This window comes from Triturus cristatus, chromosome 9 (genome assembly GCF_964204655.1).
Source record: "Triturus cristatus chromosome 9, aTriCri1.1, whole genome shotgun sequence".
In the NCBI taxonomy this organism is placed as follows: domain Eukaryota; kingdom Metazoa; phylum Chordata; class Amphibia; order Caudata; family Salamandridae; genus Triturus; species Triturus cristatus.
In genome coordinates this window covers 387,762,081-387,782,574 of record NC_140592.1, presented here as the reverse complement: position 1 = coordinate 387,782,574, position 20,494 = coordinate 387,762,081, and positions in this window count along the sequence as shown.

Genomic DNA, 20,494 nt, shown 5'->3' with positions numbered 1-20,494 from the left:
TCAGGATTGGAAATTTTTTAATGTTTAATTTTTTGAGTGTAAATGACTATTCCATGTAAATTATCACTTTTGGAACAACAATAAGTGTGTTTAGAGTCACTTTAATGCCTGAAATTGGTCGAAATAGAAGCTTCTGAATAGGAGAAAAAGTCTGTAATAATGGCAATTTTGGTCACATTGAGGCTTTAAAAAGTAGTTATTCAACATCAGACACATTCCAAATGACATTTTGAATCAATTTTTCTACAGTCCAAAAAATCAATTTTCTGATGAAAAACGATGACCCGTGACCTGTCGAAATTTCTCCAGATGGTCAGAAATGGAAATTTTTTAATGTTTAATTTTTTGACTGCTAATGACTATTCCATGTAAATTATCACTTTTGGAACAAAAATAAGAGTGTTTAGAGTCACTTTAATGCCTGAAATTGGTCGAAATAGAAGCTTCTGAATAGGAGAAAAAGTCTATAATAATGGCAATTTTGGTCACATTGAGGCTTTAAAAAGTAGTTATTCAACATCAGACACATTCCATATGACATTTTGAATCAATTTTTCTACAGTCCAAAAAATCAATTTTCTGATGAAAAACGATGACCCGTGACCTGTCGAAATTTCTCCAGATGGTCAGAAATGGAAATTTTTTAATGTTTAATTTTTTGACTGCTAATGACTATTCCCTGTAAATTATCACTTTTGGAACAAAAATAAGTGTGTTTAGAGTCACTTTAATGCCTGAAATTGGTCGAAATAGAAGCTTCTGAATAGGAGAAAAAGTCTGTAATAATGGCAATTTTGGTCACATTGAGGCTTTAAAAAGTAGTTATTCAACATGAGGCACATTCCAAATGACATTTTGAATCAACTTTTCTACAGTCCAAAAAATCTATTTTCTGATGAAAAACGGTGACCCGTGACCTGTCGAAATTTCTCCAGATGGTCAGGATTGGAAATTTTTTTATGTTTAATTTTTTGAGTGTAAATGACTATTCCATGTAAATTATCACTTTTGGAACAAAAATAAGTGTGTTTAGAGTCACTTTAATGCCTGAAATTGGTCGAAATAGAAGCTTCTGAATAGGAGAAAAAGTCTGTAATAATGGCAATTTTGGTCACATTGAGGCTTTAAAAAGTAGTTATTCAACATCAGACACATTCCAAATGACATTTTGAATAAATTTTTCTACAGTCCAAAAAATCAATTTTCTGATGAAAAACGATGACCCGTGACCTGTCGAAATTTCTCCAGATGGTCAGAAATGGAAATTTTTTAATGTTTAATTTTTTGACTGCTAATGACTATTCCATGTAAATTATCACTTTTGGAACAAAAATAAGTGTGTTTAGAGTCACTTTAATGCCTGAAATTGCTCGAAATAGAAGCTTCTGAATAGGAGAAAAAGTCTGTAATAATGGCAATTTTGGTCACATTGAGGCTTTAAAAAGTAGTTATTCAAAATGAGGCACACTCCAAATGACATTTTAAATACATTTTTCTACAGTCCAAAAAATCAATTTTCTGATGAAAAACGATGACCCGTGACCTGTCGAAATTTCTCCAGATGGTCAGAAATGGAAATTTTTCAATGTTTAATTTTTTGACTGCTAATGACTATTCCATGTAAATTATCACTTTTGGAACAAAAATAAGTGTGTTTAGAGTGACTTTAATGTCTGAAATTGGTTGAAATAGAAGCTTCTGAATAGGAGAAAAAGTCTGTAATAATGGCAATTTTGGTCACATTGAGGCTTTAAAAAGTAGTTATTCAACATGAGGCACACTCCAAATGACATTGTAAATACATTTTTCTACAGTCCAAAAATTCAATTTTCTGATGAAAAACGATGACCCGTGACCTGTCGAAATTTCTCCAGATGGTCAGAAATGGAAATTTTTTAATGTTTAATTTTTTGAGTGTAAATGACTATTCCATGTAAATTATCACTTTTGGAACAAAAATAAGTGTGTTTATAGTCACTTTAATGCCTGAAATTGTTCGGAATAGAAGCTTCTGAATAGGAGAAAAAGTCTGTAATAATGGCAATTTTGGTCACATTGAGGCTTTAAAAAGTAGTTATTCAACATCAGACACATTCCAAATGACATTTTGAATCAATTTTTCTACAGTCCAAAAAATCAATTTTCTGATGAAAAACGATGACCCGTGACCTGTCGAAATTTCTCCAGATGGTCAGGATTGGAAATTTTTTAATGTTTAATTTTTTGAGTGTAAATGACTATTCCATGTAAATTATCACTTTTGGAACAAAAATAAGTGTGTTTAGAGACACTTTAATGCCTGAAATTGGTCGAAATAGAAGCTTCTGAATAGGAGAAAAAGTCTGTAATAATGGCAATTTTGGTCACATTGAGGCTTTAAAAAGTAGTTATTCAACATCAGACACATTCCAAATGACATTTTGAATCAATTTTTCTACAGTCCAAAAAATCAATTTTCTGATGAAAAACGATGACCCGTGACCTGTCGAAATTTCTCCAGATGGTCAGAAATGGAAATTTTTTAATGTTTAATTTTTTGACTGCTAATGACTATTCCATGTAAATTATCACTTTTGGAACAAAAATAAGTGTGTTTAGAGTCACTTTAATGCCTGAAATTGGTCGAAATAGAAGCTTCTGAATAGGAGAAAAAGTCTGTAATAATGGCAATTTTGGTCACATTGAGGCTTTAAAAAGTAGTTATTCAACATGAGGCACATTCCAAATGACATTTTGAATCAATTTTTCTACAGTAAAAAAAAATCAATTTTCTGATGAAAAACGATGACCCGTGACCTGTCGAACTTTCTCCAGATGGTCAAAAATGGAAATTTTTTAATGTTTAATTTTTTGAGTGTAAATGACTATTCCATGTAAATTATCACTTTTGGAACAAAAATAAGTGTGTTTAGAGTCACTTTAATGCCTGAAATTAGTTGAAATAGAAGCTTCTGAATAGGAGAAAAAGTCTGTAATAATGGCAATTTTGGTCACATTGAGGCTTTAAAAAGTAGTTATTCAACATGAGGCACACTCCAAATGACATTTTAAATACATTTTTCTACAGTCCAAAAAATCAATTTTCTGATGAAAAACGATGACACGTGACCTGTCGAAATTTCTCCAGATGGTCAGAAATGGAGATTTTGTAATGTTTAATTTTTTTAGTGTAAATGACTATTCCATGTAAATGATCACTTTTGGAACAAAAATAGGTGTGTTTAGAGTCACTTTAATGCCTGAAATTGGTCGAAATAGAAGCTTCTGAATAGGAGAAAAAGTCTGTAATAATGGCAATTTTGGTCACATTGAGGCTTTAAAAAGTAGTTATTCAACATGAGGTACATTCCAAATGACATTTTGAATCATTTTTTCTACAGTCCAAAAAATCAATTTTCTGATGAAAAACGATCTGTCGAAACTTCTCCAGATTATCACTTTTGAATCAATTTTTCTACAGTCCAAAAAATCAATTTTCTGATGAAAAACGATCTGTCGAAACTTCTCCAGATGGTCAGAAATATAATTTTTTTTAATGTTGAATTTTTTGAGTGTAAATGACTATTCCATGTAAATTATCACTTTTGGAACAAAAATAAGTGTGTTTAGAGTCACTTTAATGCCCGAAATTGGTCGAAAAAGAAGCTTCTGAATAGGAGAAAAAGTCTGTAATAATGGCAATTTTGGTCACATTGAGGCTTTAAAAAGTAGTTATTCAACATCAGACACATTCCAAATGACATTTTGAATCAATTTTTCTACAGTCCAAAAAATCAATTTTCTGATGAAAAACGATGACCCGTGACCTGTCGAAATTTCTCCAGATGGTCAGGATTGGAAATTTTTTAATGTTTAATTTTTTGAGTGTAAATGACTATTCCATGTAAATTATCACTTTTGGAACAAAAATAAGTGTGTTTAGAGACACTTTAATGCCTGAAATTGGTCGAAATAGAAGCTTCTGAATAGGAGAAAAAGTCTGTAATAATGGCAATTTTGGTCACATTGAGGCTTTAAAAAGTAGTTATTCAACATCAGACACATTCCAAATGACATTTTGAATCAATTTTTCTACAGTCCAAAAAATCAATTTTCTGATGAAAAACGATGACCCGTGACCTGTCGAAATTTCTCCAGATGGTCAGAAATGGAAATTTTTTAATGTTTAAGTTTTTTGACTGCTAATGACTATTCCATGTAAATTATCACTTTTGGAACAAAAATAAGTGTGTTTAGAGTCACTTTAATGCCTGAAATTGGTCGAAATAGAAGCTTCTGAATAGGAGAAAAAGTCTATAATAATGGCAATTTTGGTCACATTGAGGCTTTAAAAAGTAGTTATTCAACATCAGACACATTCCATATGACATTTTGAATCAATTTTTCTACAGTCCAAAAAATCAATTTTCTGATGAAAAACGATGACCCGTGACCTGTCGAAATTTCTCCAGATGGTCAGAAATGGAAATTTTTTAATGTTTAATTTTTTGACTGCTAATGACTATTCCCTGTAAATTATCACTTTTGGAACAAAAATAAGTGTGTTTAGAGTCACTTTAATGCCTGAAATTGGTCGAAATAGAAGCTTCTGAATAGGAGAAAAAGTCTGTAATAATGGCAATTTTGGTCACATTGAGGCTTTAAAAAGTAGTTATTCAACATGAGGCACATTCCAAATGACATTTTGAATCAACTTTTCTACAGTCCAAAAAATCTATTTTCTGATGAAAAACGGTGACCCGTGACCTGTCGAAATTTCTCCAGATGGTCAGGATTGGAAATTTTTTTATGTTTAATTTTTTGAGTGTAAATGACTATTCCATGTAAATTATCACTTTTGGAACAAAAATAAGTGTGTTTAGAGTCACTTTAATGCCTGAAATTGGTCGAAATAGAAGCTTCTGAATAGGAGAAAAAGTCTGTAATAATGGCAATTTTGGTCACATTGAGGCTTTAAAAAGTAGTTATTCAACATCAGACACATTCCAAATGACATTTTGAATAAATTTTTCTACAGTCCAAAAAATCAATTTTCTGATGAAAAACGATGACCCGTGACCTGTCGAAATTTCTCCAGATGGTCAGAAATGGAAATTTTTTAATGTTTAATTTTTTGACTGCTAATGACTATTCCATGTAAATTATCACTTTTGGAACAAAAATAAGTGTGTTTAGAGTCACTTTAATGCCTGAAATTGCTCGAAATAGAAGCTTCTGAATAGGAGAAAAAGTCTGTAATAATGGCAATTTTGGTCACATTGAGGCTTTAAAAAGTAGTTATTCAAAATGAGGCACACTCCAAATGACATTTTAAATACATTTTTCTACAGTCCAAAAAATCAATTTTCTGATGAAAAACGATGACCCGTGACCTGTCGAAATTTCTCCAGATGGTCAGAAATGGAAATTTTTCAATGTTTAATTTTTTGACTGCTGATGACTATTCCATGTAAATTATCACTTTTGGAACAAAAATAAGTGTGTTTAGAGTGACTTTAATGTCTGAAATTGGTTGAAATAGAAGCTTCTGAATAGGAGAAAAAGTCTGTAATAATGGCAATTTTGGTCACATTGAGGCTTTAAAAAGTAGTTATTCAACATGAGGCACACTCCAAATGACATTGTAAATACATTTTTCTACAGTAAAAAAAAATCAATTTTCTGATGAAAAACGATGACCCGTGACCTGTCGAATTTTCTCCAGATGGTCAGAAATGGAAATTTTTTAATGTTTAATTTTTTGAGTGTAAATGACTATTCCATGTAAATTATCACTTTTGGAACAAAAATAAGTGTGTTTAGAGTCACTTTAATGCCTGAAATTAGTTGAAATAGAAGCTTCTGAATAGGAGAAAAAGTCTGTAATAATGGCAATTTTGGTCACATTGAGGCTTTAAAAAGTAGTTATTCAACATGAGGCACACTCCAAATGACATTTTAAATACATTTTTCTACAGTCCAAAAAATCAATTTTCTGATGAAAAACGATGACACGTGACCTGTCGAAATTTCTCCAGATGGTCAGAAATGGAAATTTTGTAATGTTTAATTTTTTTAGTGTAAATGACTATTCCATGTAAATGATCACTTTTGGAACAAAAATAGGTGTGTTTAGAGTCACTTTAATGCCTGAAATTGGTCGAAATAGAAGCTTCTGAATAGGAGAAAAAGTCTGTAATAATGGCAATTTTGGTCACATTGAGGCTTTAAAAAGTAGTTATTCAACATGAGGTACATTCCAAATGACATTTTGAATCAATTTTTCTACAGTCCAAAAAATCAATTTTCTGATGAAAAACGATGACCCGTGATCTGTCGAAATTTCTCCAGATGGTCAGAAATATAATTTTTTTTAATGTTTAATTTTTTGAGTGTAAATGACTATTCCATGTAAATTATCACTTTTGGAACAAAAATAAGTGTGTTTAGAGTCACTTTAATGCCTGAAATTGGTCGAAATAGAAGCTTCTGAATAGGAGAAAAAGTCTGTAATAATGGCAATTTTGGTCACATTGAGGCTTTAAAAAGTAGTTATTCAACATCAGACACATTCCAAATGACATTTTGAATCAATTTTTCTACAGTCCAAAAAATCAATTTTCTGATGAAAAACGATGACCCGTGACCTGTCGAAATTTCTCCAGATGGTCAGGATTGGAAATTTTTTAATGTTTAATTTTTTGAGTGTAAATGACTATTCCATGTAAATTATCACTTTTGGAACAAAAATAAGTGTGTTTAGAGACACTTTAATGCCTGAAATTGGTCGAAATAGAAGCTTCTGAATAGGAGAAAAAGTCTGTAATAATGGCAATTTTGGTCACATTGAGGCTTTAAAAAGTAGTTATTCAACATCAGACACATTCCAAATGACATTTTGAATCAATTTTTCTACAGTCCAAAAAATCAATTTTCTGATGAAAAACGATGACCCGTGACCTGTCGAAATTTCTCCAGATGGTCAGAAATGGAAATTTTTTAATGTTTAAGTTTTTTGACTGCTAATGACTATTCCATGTAAATTATCACTTTTGGAACAAAAATAAGTGTGTTTAGAGTCACTTTAATGCCTGAAATTGGTCGAAATAGAAGCTTCTGAATAGGAGAAAAAGTCTATAATAATGGCAATTTTGGTCACATTGAGGCTTTAAAAAGTAGTTATTCAACATCAGACACATTCCATATGACATTTTGAATCAATTTTTCTACAGTCCAAAAAATCAATTTTCTGATGAAAAACGATGACCCGTGACCTGTCGAAATTTCTCCAGATGGTCAGAAATGGAAATTTTTTAATGTTTAATTTTTTGACTGCTAATGACTATTCCCTGTAAATTATCACTTTTGGAACAAAAATAAGTGTGTTTAGAGTCACTTTAATGCCTGACATTGGTCGAAATAGAAGCTTCTGAATAGGAGAAAAAGTCTGTAATAATGGCAATTTTGGTCACATTGAGGCTTTAAAAAGTAGTTATTCAACATGAGGCACACTCCAAATGACATTTTAAATACATTTTTCTACAGTCCAAAAAATCAATTTTCTGATGAAAAACGATGACACGTGACCTGTCGAAATTTCTCCAGATGGTCAGAAATGGAAATTTTGTAATGTTTAATTTTTTTAGTGTAAATGACTATTCCATGTAAATGATCACTTTTGGAACAAAAATAGGTGTGTTTAGAGTCACTTTAATGCCTGAAATTGGTCGAAATAGAAGCTTCTGAATAGGAGAAAAAGTCTGTAATAATGGCAATTTTGGTCACATTGAGGCTTTAAAAAGTAGTTATTCAACATGAGGTACATTCCAAATGACATTTTGAATCAATTTTTCTACAGTCCAAAAAATAAATTTTCTGATGAAAAACGATGACCCGTGATCTGTCGAAATTTCTCCAGATGGTCAGAAATATATATTTTTTTAATGTTTAATTTTTTGAGTGTAAATGACTATTCCATGTAAATTATCACTTTTGGAACAAAAATAAGTGTGTTTAGAGTCACTTTAATGCCTGAAATTGGTCGAAATAGAAGCTTCTGAATAGGAGAAAAAGTCTGTAATAATGGCAATTTTGGTCACATTGAGGCTTTAAAAAGTAGTTATTCAACATCAGACACATTCCAAATGACATTTTGAATCAATTTTTCTACAGTCCAAAAAATCAATTTTCTGATGAAAAACGATGACCCGTGACCTGTCGAAATTTCTCCAGATGGTCAGGATTGGAAATTTTTTAATGTTTAATTTTTTGAGTGTAAATGACTATTCCATGTAAATTATCACTTTTGGAACAAAAATAAGTGTGTTTAGAGACACTTTAATGCCTGAAATTGGTCGAAATAGAAGCTTCTGAATAGGAGAAAAAGTCTGTAATAATGGCAATTTTGGTCACATTGAGGCTTTAAAAAGTAGTTATTCAACATCAGACACATTCCAAATGACATTTTGAATCAATTTTTCTACAGTCCAAAAAATCAATTTTCTGATGAAAAATGATGACCCGTGACCTGTCGAAATTTCTCCAGATGGTCAGAAATGGAAATTTTTTAATGTTTAATTTTTTGACTGCTAATGACTATTCCATGTAAATGATCACTTTTGGAACAAAAATAGGTGTGTTTAGAGTCACTTTAATGCCTGAAATTGGTCGAAATAGAAGCTTCTGAATAGGAGAAAAAGTCTGTAATAATGGCAATTTTGGTCACATTGAGGCTTTAAAAAGTATTTATTCAACATCAGACACATTCCATATGACATTTTGAATCAATTTTTCTACAGTCCAAAAAATCAATTTTCTGATGAAAAACGATAACCCGTGACCTGTCGAAATTTCTCCAGATGGTCAGGATTGGAAATTTTTTAATGTTTAATTTTTTGAGTGTAAATGACTATTCCATGTAAATGATCACTTTTGGAACAAAAATAGGTGTGTTTAGAGTCACTTTAATGCCTGAAATTGGTCGAAATAGAAGCTTCTGAATAGGAGAAAAAGTCTGTAATAATGGCAATTTTGGTCACATTGAGGCTTTAAAAAGTAGTTATTCAACATCAGACACATTCCAAATGACATTTTGAATCAATTTTTCTACAGTCCAAAAAATCAATTTTCTGATGAAAAACGATGACCCGTGACCTGTCGAAATTTCTCCAGATGGTCAGAAATGGAAATTTTTTAATGTTTAATTTTTTGACTGCTAATGACTATTCCATGTAAATTATCACTTTTGGAACAAAAATAAGAGTGTTTAGAGTCACTTTAATGCCTGAAATTGGTCGAAATAGAAGCTTCTGAATAGGAGAAAAAGTCTATAATAATGGCAATTTTGGTCACATTGAGGCTTTAAAAAGTATTTATTCAACATCAGACACATTCCATATGACATTTTGAATCAATTTTTCTACAGTCCAAAAAATCAATTTTCTGATGAAAAACGATGACCCGTGACCTGTCGAAATTTCTCCAGATGGTCAGAAATGGAAATTTTTTAATGTTTAATTTTTTGACTGCTAATGACTATTCCCTGTAAATTATCACTTTTGGAACAAAAATAAGTGTGTTTAGAGTCACTTTAATGCCTGAAATTGGTCGAAATAGAAGCTTCTGAATAGGAGAAAAAGTCTGTAATAATGGCAATTTTGGTCACATTGAGGCTTTAAAAAGTAGTTATTCAACATGAGGCACATTCCAAATGACATTTTGAATCAACTTTTCTACAGTCCAAAAAATCTATTTTCTGATGAAAAACGGTGACCCGTGACCTGTCGAAATTTCTCCAGATGGTCAGGATTGGAAATTTTTTTATGTTTAATTTTTTGAGTGTAAATGACTATTCCATGTAAATTATCACTTTTGGAACAAAAATAAGTGTGTTTAGAGTCACTTTAATGCCTGAAATTGGTCGAAATAGAAGCTTCTGAATAGGAGAAAAAGTCTGTAATAATGGCAATTTTGGTCACATTGAGGCTTTAAAAAGTAGTTATTCAAAAATGAGGCACACTCCAAATGACATTTTAAATACATTTTTCTACAGTCCAAAAAATCAATTTTCTGATGAAAAACGATGACCCGTGACCTGTCGAAATTTCTCCAGATGGTCAGAAATGGAAATTTTTCAATGTTTAATTTTTTGACTTTTAGTGTAAATGACTATTCCATGTAAATGATCACTTTTGGAACAAAAATAGGTGTGTTTAGAGTCACTTTAATGCCTGAAATTGGTCGAAATAGAAGCTTCTGAATAGGAGAAAAAGTCTGTAATAATGGCAATTTTGGTCACATTGAGGCTTTAAAAAGTAGTTATTCAACATGAGGTACATTCCAAATGACATTTTGAATCAATTTTTCTACAGTCCAAAAAATCAATTTTCTGATGAAAAACGATGACCCGTGATCTGTCGAAATTTCTCCAGATGGTCAGAAATATAATTTTTTTTAATGTTTAATTTTTTGAGTGTAAATGACTATTCCATGTAAATTATCACTTTTGGAACAAAAATAAGTGTGTTTAGAGTCACTTTAATGCCCGAAATTGGTCGAAAAAGAAGCTTCTGAATAGGAGAAAAAGTCTGTAATAATGGCAATTTTGGTCACATTGAGGCTTTAAAAAGTAGTTATTCAACATCAGACACATTCCAAATGACATTTTGAATCAATTTTTCTACAGTCCAAAAAATCAATTTTCTGATGAAAAACGATGACCCGTGACCTGTCGAAATTTCTCCAGATGGTCAGGATTGGAAATTTTTTAATGTTTAATTTTTTGATTGTAAATGACTATTCCATGTAAATTATCACTTTTGGAACAAAAATAAGTGTGTTTAGAGACACTTTAATGCCTGAAATTGGTCGAAATAGAAGCTTCTGAATAGGAGAAAAAGTCTGTAATAATGGCAATTTTGGTCACATTGAGGCTTTAAAAAGTAGTTATTCAACATCAGACACATTCCAAATGACATTTTGAATCAATTTTTCTACAGTCCAAAAAATCAATTTTCTGATGAAAAACGATGACCCGTGACCTGTCGAAATTTCTCCAGATGGTCAGAAATGGAAATTTTTTAATGTTTAAGTTTTTTGACTGCTAATGACTATTCCATGTAAATTATCACTTTTGGAACAAAAATAAGTGTGTTTAGAGTCACTTTAATGCCTGAAATTGGTCGAAATAGAAGCTTCTGAATAGGAGAAAAAGTCTATAATAATGGCAATTTTGGTCACATTGAGGCTTTAAAAAGTAGTTATTCAACATCAGACACATTCCATATGACATTTTGAATCAATTTTTCTACAGTCCAAAAAATCAATTTTCTGATGAAAAACGATGACCCGTGACCTGTCGAAATTTCTCCAGATGGTCAGAAATGGAAATTTTTTAATGTTTAATTTTTTGACTGCTAATGACTATTCCCTGTAAATTATCACTTTTGGAACAAAAATAAGTGTGTTTAGAGTCACTTTAATGCCTGAAATTGGTCGAAATAGAAGCTTCTGAATAGGAGAAAAAGTCTGTAATAATGGCAATTTTGGTCACATTGAGGCTTTAAAAAGTAGTTATTCAACATGAGGCACATTCCAAATGACATTTTGAATCAACTTTTCTACAGTCCAAAAAATCTATTTTCTGATGAAAAACGGTGACCCGTGACCTGTCGAAATTTCTCCAGATGGTCAGGATTGGAAATTTTTTTATGTTTAATTTTTTGAGTGTAAATGACTATTCCATGTAAATTATCACTTTTGGAACAAAAATAAGTGTGTTTAGAGTCACTTTAATGCCTGAAATTGGACGAAATAGAAGCTTCTGAATAGGAGAAAAAGTCTGTAATAATGGCAATTTTGGTCACATTGAGGCTTTAAAAAGTAGTTATTCAAAAATGAGGCACACTCCAAATGACATTTTAAATACATTTTTCTACAGTCCAAAAAATCAATTTTCTGATGAAAAACGATGACCCGTGACCTGTCGAAATTTCTCCAGATGGTCAGAAATGGAAATTTTTCAATGTTTAATTTTTTGACTTTTAGTGTAAATGACTATTCCATGTAAATGATCACTTTTGGAACAAAAATAGGTGTGTTTAGAGTCACTTTAATGCCTGAAATTGGTCGAAATAGAAGCTTCTGAATAGGAGAAAAAGTCTGTAATAATGGCAATTTTGGTCACATTGAGGCTTTAAAAAGTAGTTATTCAACATGAGGTACATTCCAAATGACATTTTGAATCAATTTTTCTACAGTCCAAAAAATCAATTTTCTGATGAAAAACGATGACCCGTGATCTGTCGAAATTTCTCCAGATGGTCAGAAATATAATTTTTTTTAATGTTTAATTTTTTGAGTGTAAATGACTATTCCATGTAAATTATCACTTTTGGAACAAAAATAAGTGTGTTTAGAGTCACTTTAATGCCCGAAATTGGTCGAAAAAGAAGCTTCTGAATAGGAGAAAAAGTCTGTAATAATGGCAATTTTGGTCACATTGAGGCTTTAAAAAGTAGTTATTCAACATCAGACACATTCCAAATGACATTTTGAATCAATTTTTCTACAGTCCAAAAAATCAATTTTCTGATGAAAAACGATGACCCGTGACCTGTCGAAATTTCTCCAGATGGTCAGGATTGGAAATTTTTTAATGTTTAATTTTTTGAGTGTAAATGACTATTCCATGTAAATTATCACTTTTGGAACAAAAATAAGTGTGTTTAGAGACACTTTAATGCCTGAAATTGGTCGAAATAGAAGCTTCTGAATAGGAGAAAAAGTCTGTAATAATGGCAATTTTGGTCACATTGAGGCTTTAAAAAGTAGTTATTCAACATCAGACACATTCCAAATGACATTTTGAATCAATTTTTCTACAGTCCAAAAAATCAATTTTCTGATGAAAAACGATGACCCGTGACCTGTCGAAATTTCTCCAGATGGTCAGAAATGGAAATTTTTTAATGTTTAAGTTTTTTGACTGCTAATGACTATTCCATGTAAATTATCACTTTTGGAACAAAAATAAGTGTGTTTAGAGTCACTTTAATGCCTGAAATTGGTCGAAATAGAAGCTTCTGAATAGGAGAAAAAGTCTATAATAATGGCAATTTTGGTCACATTGAGGCTTTAAAAAGTAGTTATTCAACATCAGACACATTCCATATGACATTTTGAATCAATTTTTCTACAGTCCAAAAAATCAATTTTCTGATGAAAAACGATGACCCGTGACCTGTCGAAATTTCTCCAGATGGTCAGAAATGGAAATTTTTTAATGTTTAATTTTTTGACTGCTAATGACTATTCCCTGTAGATTATCACTTTTGGAACAAAAATAAGTGTGTTTAGAGTCACTTTAATGCCTGAAATTGGTCGAAATAGAAGCTTCTGAATAGGAGAAAAAGTCTGTAATAATGGCAATTTTGGTCACATTGAGGCTTTAAAAAGTAGTTATTCAACATGAGGCACATTCCAAATGACATTTTGAATCAACTTTTCTACAGTCCAAAAAATCTATTTTCTGATGAAAAACGGTGACCCGTGACCTGTCGAAATTTCTCCAGATGGTCAGGATTGGAAATTTTTTTATGTTTAATTTTTTGAGTGTAAATGACTATTCCATGTAAATTATCACTTTTGGAACAAAAATAAGTGTGTTTAGAGTCACTTTAATGCCTGAAATTGGTCGAAATAGAAGCTTCTGAATAGGAGAAAAAGTCTGTAATAATGGCAATTTTGGTCACATTGAGGCTTTAAAAAGTAGTTATTCAACATCAGACACATTCCAAATGACATTTTGAATAAATTTTTCTACAGTCCAAAAAATCAATTTTCTGATGAAAAACGATGACCCGTGACCTGTCGAAATTTCTCCAGATGGTCAGAAATGGAAATTTTTTAATGTTTAATTTTTTGACTGCTAATGACTATTCCATGTAAATTATCACTTTTGGAACAAAAATAAGTGTGTTTAGAGTCACTTTAATGCCTGAAATTGCTCGAAATAGAAGCTTCTGAATAGGAGAAAAAGTCTGTAATAATGGCAATTTTGGTCACATTGAGGCTTTAAAAAGTAGTTATTCAAAATGAGGCACACTCCAAATGACATTTTAAATACATTTTTCTACAGTCCAAAAAATCAATTTTCTGATGAAAAACGATGACCCGTGACCTGTCGAAATTTCTCCAGATGGTCAGAAATGGAAATTTTTCAATGTTTAATTTTTTGACTGCTAATGACTATTCCATGTAAATTATCACTTTTGGAACAAAAATAAGTGTGTTTAGAGTGACTTTAATGTCTGAAATTGGTTGAAATAGAAGCTTCTGAATAGGAGAAAAAGTCTGTAATAATGGCAATTTTGGTCACATTGAGGCTTTAAAAAGTAGTTATTCAACATGAGGCACACTCCAAATGACATTGTAAATACATTTTTCTACAGTCCAAAAATTCAATTTTCTGATGAAAAACGATGACCCGTGACCTGTCGAAATTTCTCCAGATGGTCAGAAATGGAAATTTTTTAATGTTTAATTTTTTGAGTGTAAATGACTATTCCATGTAAATTATCACTTTTGGAACAAAAATAAGTGTGTTTATAGTCACTTTAATGCCTGAAATTGGTCGGAATAGAAGCTTCTGAATAGGAGAAAAAGTCTGTAATAATGGCAATTTTGGTCACATTGAGGCTTTAAAAAGTAGTTATTCAACATCAGACACATTCCAAATGACATTTTGAATCAATTTTTCTACAGTCCAAAAAATCAATTTTCTGATGAAAAACGATGACCCGTGACCTGTCGAAATTTCTCCAGATGGTCAGGATTGGAAATTTTTTAATGTTTAATTTTTTGAGTGTAAATGACTATTCCATGTAAATTATCACTTTTGGAACAAAAATAAGTGTGTTTAGAGACACTTTAATGCCTGAAATTGGTCGAAATAGAAGCTTCTGAATAGGAGAAAAAGTCTGTAATAATGGCAATTTTGGTCACATTGAGGCTTTAAAAAGTAGTTATTCAACATCAGACACATTCCAAATGACATTTTGAATCAATTTTTCTACAGTCCAAAAAATCAATTTTCTGATGAAAAACGATGACCCGTGACCTGTCGAAATTTCTCCAGATGGTCAGAAATGGAAATTTTTTAATGTTTAATTTTTTGACTGCTAATGACTATTCCATGTAAATTATCACTTTTGGAACAAAAATAAGTGTGTTTAGAGTCACTTTAATGCCTGAAATTGGTCGAAATAGAAGCTTCTGAATAGGAGAAAAAGTCTGTAATAATGGCAATTTTGGTCACATTGAGGCTTTAAAAAGTAGTTATTCAACATGAGGCACATTCCAAATGACATTTTGAATCAATTTTTCTACAGTAAAAAAAAATCAATTTTCTGATGAAAAACGATGACCCGTGACCTGTCGAATTTTCTCCAGATGGTCAGAAATGGAAATTTTTTAATGTTTAATTTTTTGAGTGTAAATGACTATTCCATGTAAATTATCACTTTTGGAACAAAAATAAGTGTGTTTAGAGTCACTTTAATGCCTGAAATTAGTTGAAATAGAAGCTTCTGAATAGGAGAAAAAGTCTGTAATAATGGCAATTTTGGTCACATTGAGGCTTTAAAAAGTAGTTATTCAACATGAGGCACACTCCAAATGACATTTTAAATACATTTTTCTACAGTCCAAAAAATCAATTTTCTGATGAAAAACGATGACACGTGACCTGTCGAAATTTCTCCAGATGGTCAGAAATGGAAATTTTGTAATGTTTAATTTTTTTAGTGTAAATGACTATTCCATGTAAATGATCACTTTTGGAACAAAAATAGGTGTGTTTAGAGTCACTTTAATGCCTGAAATTGGTCGAAATAGAAGCTTCTGAATAGGAGAAAAAGTCTGTAATAATGGCAATTTTGGTCACATTGAGGCTTTAAAAAGTAGTTATTCAACATCAGACACATTCCAAATGACATTTTGAATCAATTTTTCTACAGTCCAAAAAATCAATTTTCTGATGAAAAACGATGACCCGTGACCTGTCGAAATTTCTCCAGATGGTCAGGATTGGAAATTTTTTAATGTTTAATTTTTTGAGTGTAAATGACTATTCCATGTAAATTATCACTTTTGGAACAAAAATAAGTGTGTTTAGAGACACTTTAATGCCTGAAATTGGTCGAAATAGAAGCTTCTGAATAGGAGAAAAAGTCTGTAATAATGGCAATTTTGGTCACATTGAGGCTTTAAAAAGTAGTTATTCAACATCAGACACATTCCAAATGACATTTTGAATCAATTTTTCTACAGTCCAAAAAATCAATTTTCTGATGAAAAACGATGACCCGTGACCTGTCGAAATTTCTCCAGATGGTCAGAAATGGAAATTTTTTAATGTTTAATTTTTTGACTGCTAATGACTATTCCATGTAAATGATCACTTTTGGAACAAAAATAGGTGTGTTTAGAGTCACTTTAATGCCTGAAATTGGTCGAAATAGAAGCTTCTGAATAGGAGAAAAAGTCTGTAATAATGGCAATTTTGGTCACATTGAGGCTTTAAAAAGTATTTATTCAACATCAGACACATTCCATATGACATTTTGAATCAATTTTTCTACAGTCCAAAAAATCAATTTTCTGATGAAAAACGATAACCCGTGACCTGTCGAAATTTCTCCAGATGGTCAGGATTGGAAATTTTTTAATGTTTAATTTTTTGAGTGTAAATGACTATTCCATGTAAATTATCACTTTTGGAACAACAATAAGTGTGTTTAGAGTCACTTTAATGCCTGAAATTGGTCGAAATAGAAGCTTCTGAATAGGAGAAAAAGTCTGTAATAATGGCAATTTTGGTCACATTGAGGCTTTAAAAAGTAGTTATTCAACATCAGACACATTCCAAATGACATTTTGAATCAATTTTTCTACAGTCCAAAAAATCAATTTTCTGATGAAAAACGATGACCCGTGACCTGTCGAAATTTCTCCAGATGGTCAGAAATGGAAATTTTTTAATGTTTAATTTTTTGACTGCTAATGACTATTCCATGTAAATTATCACTTTTGGAACAAAAATAAGAGTGTTTAGAGTCACTTTAATGCCTGAAATTGGTCGAAATAGAAGCTTCTGAATAGGAGAAAAAGTCTATAATAATGGCAATTTTGGTCACATTGAGGCTTTAAAAAGTATTTATTCAACATCAGACACATTCCATATGACATTTTGAATCAATTTTTCTACAGTCCAAAAAATCAATTTTCTGATGAAAAACGATGACCCGTGACCTGTCGAAATTTCTCCAGATGGTCAGAAATGGAAATTTTTTAATGTTTAATTTTTTGACTGCTAATGACTATTCCCTGTAAATTATCACTTTTGGAACAAAAATAAGTGTGTTTAGAGTCACTTTAATGCCTGAAATTGGTCGAAATAGAAGCTTCTGAATAGGAGAAAAAGTCTGTAATAATGGCAATTTTGGTCACATTGAGGCTTTAAAAAGTAGTTATTCAACATGAGGCACATTCCAAATGACATTTTGAATCAACTTTTCTACAGTCCAAAAAATCTATTTTCTGATGAAAAACGGTGACCCGTGACCTGTCGAAATTTCTCCAGATGGTCAGGATTGGAAATTTTTTTATGTTTAATTTTTTGAGTGTAAATGACTATTCCATGTAAATTATCACTTTTGGAACAAAAATAAGTGTGTTTAGAGTCACTTTAATGCCTGAAATTGGTCGAAATAGAAGCTTCTGAATAGGAGAAAAAGTCTGTAATAATGGCAATTTTGGTCACATTGAGGCTTTAAAAAGTAGTTATTCAAAAATGAGGCACACTCCAAATGACATTTTAAATACATTTTTCTACAGTCCAAAAAATCAATTTTCTGATGAAAAACGATGACCCGTGACCTGTCGAAATTTCTCCAGATGGTCAGAAATGGAAATTTTTCAATGTTTAATTTTTTGACTTTTAGTGTAAATGACTATTCCATGTAAATGATCACTTTTGGAACAAAAATAGGTGTGTTTAGAGTCACTTTAATGCCTGAAATTGGTCGAAATAGAAGCTTCTGAATAGGAGAAAAAGTCTGTAATAATGGCAATTTTGGTCACATTGAGGCTTTAAAAAGTAGTTATTCAACATGAGGTACATTCCAAATGACATTTTGAATCAATTTTTCTACAGTCCAAAAAATCAATTTTCTGATGAAAAACGATGACCCGTGATCTGTCGAAATTTCTCCAGATGGTCAGAAATATAATTTTTTTTAATGTTTAATTTTTTGAGTGTAAATGACTATTCCATGTAAATTATCACTTTTGGAACAAAAATAAGTGTGTTTAGAGTCACTTTAATGCCCGAAATTGGTTGAAAAAGAAGCTTCTGAATAGGAGAAAAAGTCTGTAATAATGGCAATTTTGGTCACATTGAGGCTTTAAAAAGTAGTTATTCAACATCAGACACATTCCAAATGACATTTTGAATCAATTTTTCTACAGTCCAAAAAATCAATTTTCTGATGAAAAACGATGACCCGTGACCTGTCGAAATTTCTCCAGATGGTCAGGATTGGAAATTTTTTAATGTTTAATTTTTTGAGTGTAAATGACTATTCCATGTAAATTATCACTTTTGGAACAAAAATAAGTGTGTTTAGAGACACTTTAATGCCTGAAATTGGTCGAAATAGAAGCTTCTGAATAGGAGAAAAAGTCTGTAATAATGGCAATTTTGGTCACATTGAGGCTTTAAAAAGTAGTTATTCAACATCAGACACATTCCAAATGACATTTTGAATCAATTTTTCTACAGTCCAAAAAATCAATTTTCTGATGAAAAACGATGACCCGTGACCTGTCGAAATTTCTCCAGATGGTCAGAAATGGAAATTTTTTAATGTTTAAGTTTTTTGACTGCTAATGACTATTCCATGTAAATTATCACTTTTGGAACAAAAATAAGTGTGTTTAGAGTCACTTTAATGCCTGAAATTGGTCGAAATAGAAGCTTCTGAATAGGAGAAAAAGTCTATAATAATGGCAATTTTGGTCACATTGAGGCTTTAAAAAGTAGTTATTCAACATCAGACACATTCCATATGACATTTTGAATCAATTTTTCTACAGTCCAAAAAATCAATTTTCTGATGAAAAACGATGACCCGTGACCTGTCGAAATTTCTCCAGATGGTCAGAAATGGAAATTTTTTAATGTTTAATTTTTTGACTGCTAATGACTATTCCCTGTAAATTATCACTTTTGGAACAAAAATAAGTGTGTTTAGAGTCACTTTAATGCCTGAAATTGGTCGAAATAGAAGCTTCTGAATAGGAGAAAAAGTCTGTAATAATGGCAATTTTGGTCACATTGAGGCTTTAAAAAGTAGTTATTCAACATGAGGCACATTCCAAATGACATTTTGAATCAACTTTTCTACAGTCCAAAAAATCTATTTTCTGATGAAAAACGGTGACCCGTGACCTGTCGAAATTTCTCCAGATGGTCAGGATTGGAAATTTTTTTATGTTTAATTTTTTGAGTGTAAATGACTATTCCATGTAAATTATCACTTTTGGAACAAAAATAAGTGTGTTTAGAGTCACTTTAATGCCTGAAATTGGTCGAAATAGAAGCTTCTGAATAGGAGAAAAAGTCTGTAATAATGGCAATTTTGGTCACATTGAGGCTTTAAAAAGTAGTTATTCAACATCAGACACATTCCAAATGACATTTTGAATAAATTTTTCTACAGTCCAAAAAATCAATTTTCTGATGAAAAACGATGACCCGTGACCTGTCGAAATTTCTCCAGATGGTCAGAAATGGAAATTTTTTAATGTTTAATTTTTTGACTGCTAATGACTATTCCATGTAAATTATCACTTTTGGAACAAAAATAAGTGTGTTTAGAGTCACTTTAATGCCTGAAATTGCTCGAAATAGAAGCTTCTGAATAGGAGAAAAAGTCTGTAATAATGGCAATTTTGGTCACATTGAGGCTTTAAAAAGTAGTTATTCAAAATGAGGCACACTCCAAATGACATTTTAAATACATTTTTCTACAGTCCAAAAAATCAATTTTCTGATGAAAAACGATGACCCGTGACCTGTCGAAATTTCTCCAGATGGTCAGAAATGGAAATTTTTCAATGTTTAATTTTTTGACTGCTAATGACTATTCCATTTAAATTATCACTTTTGGAACAAAAATAAGTGTGTTTAGAGTGACTTTAATGTCTGAAATTGGTTGAAATAGAAGCTTCTGAATAGGAGAAAAAGTCTGTAATAATGGCAATTTTGGTCACATTGAGGCTTTAAAAAGTAGTTATTCAACATGAGGCACACTCCAAATGACATTGTAAATACATTTTTCTACAGTCCAAAAATTCAATTTTCTGATGAAAAACGATGACCCGTGACCTGTCGAAATTTCTCCAGATGGTCAGAAATGGAAATTTTTTAATGTTTAATTTTTTGAGTGTAAAT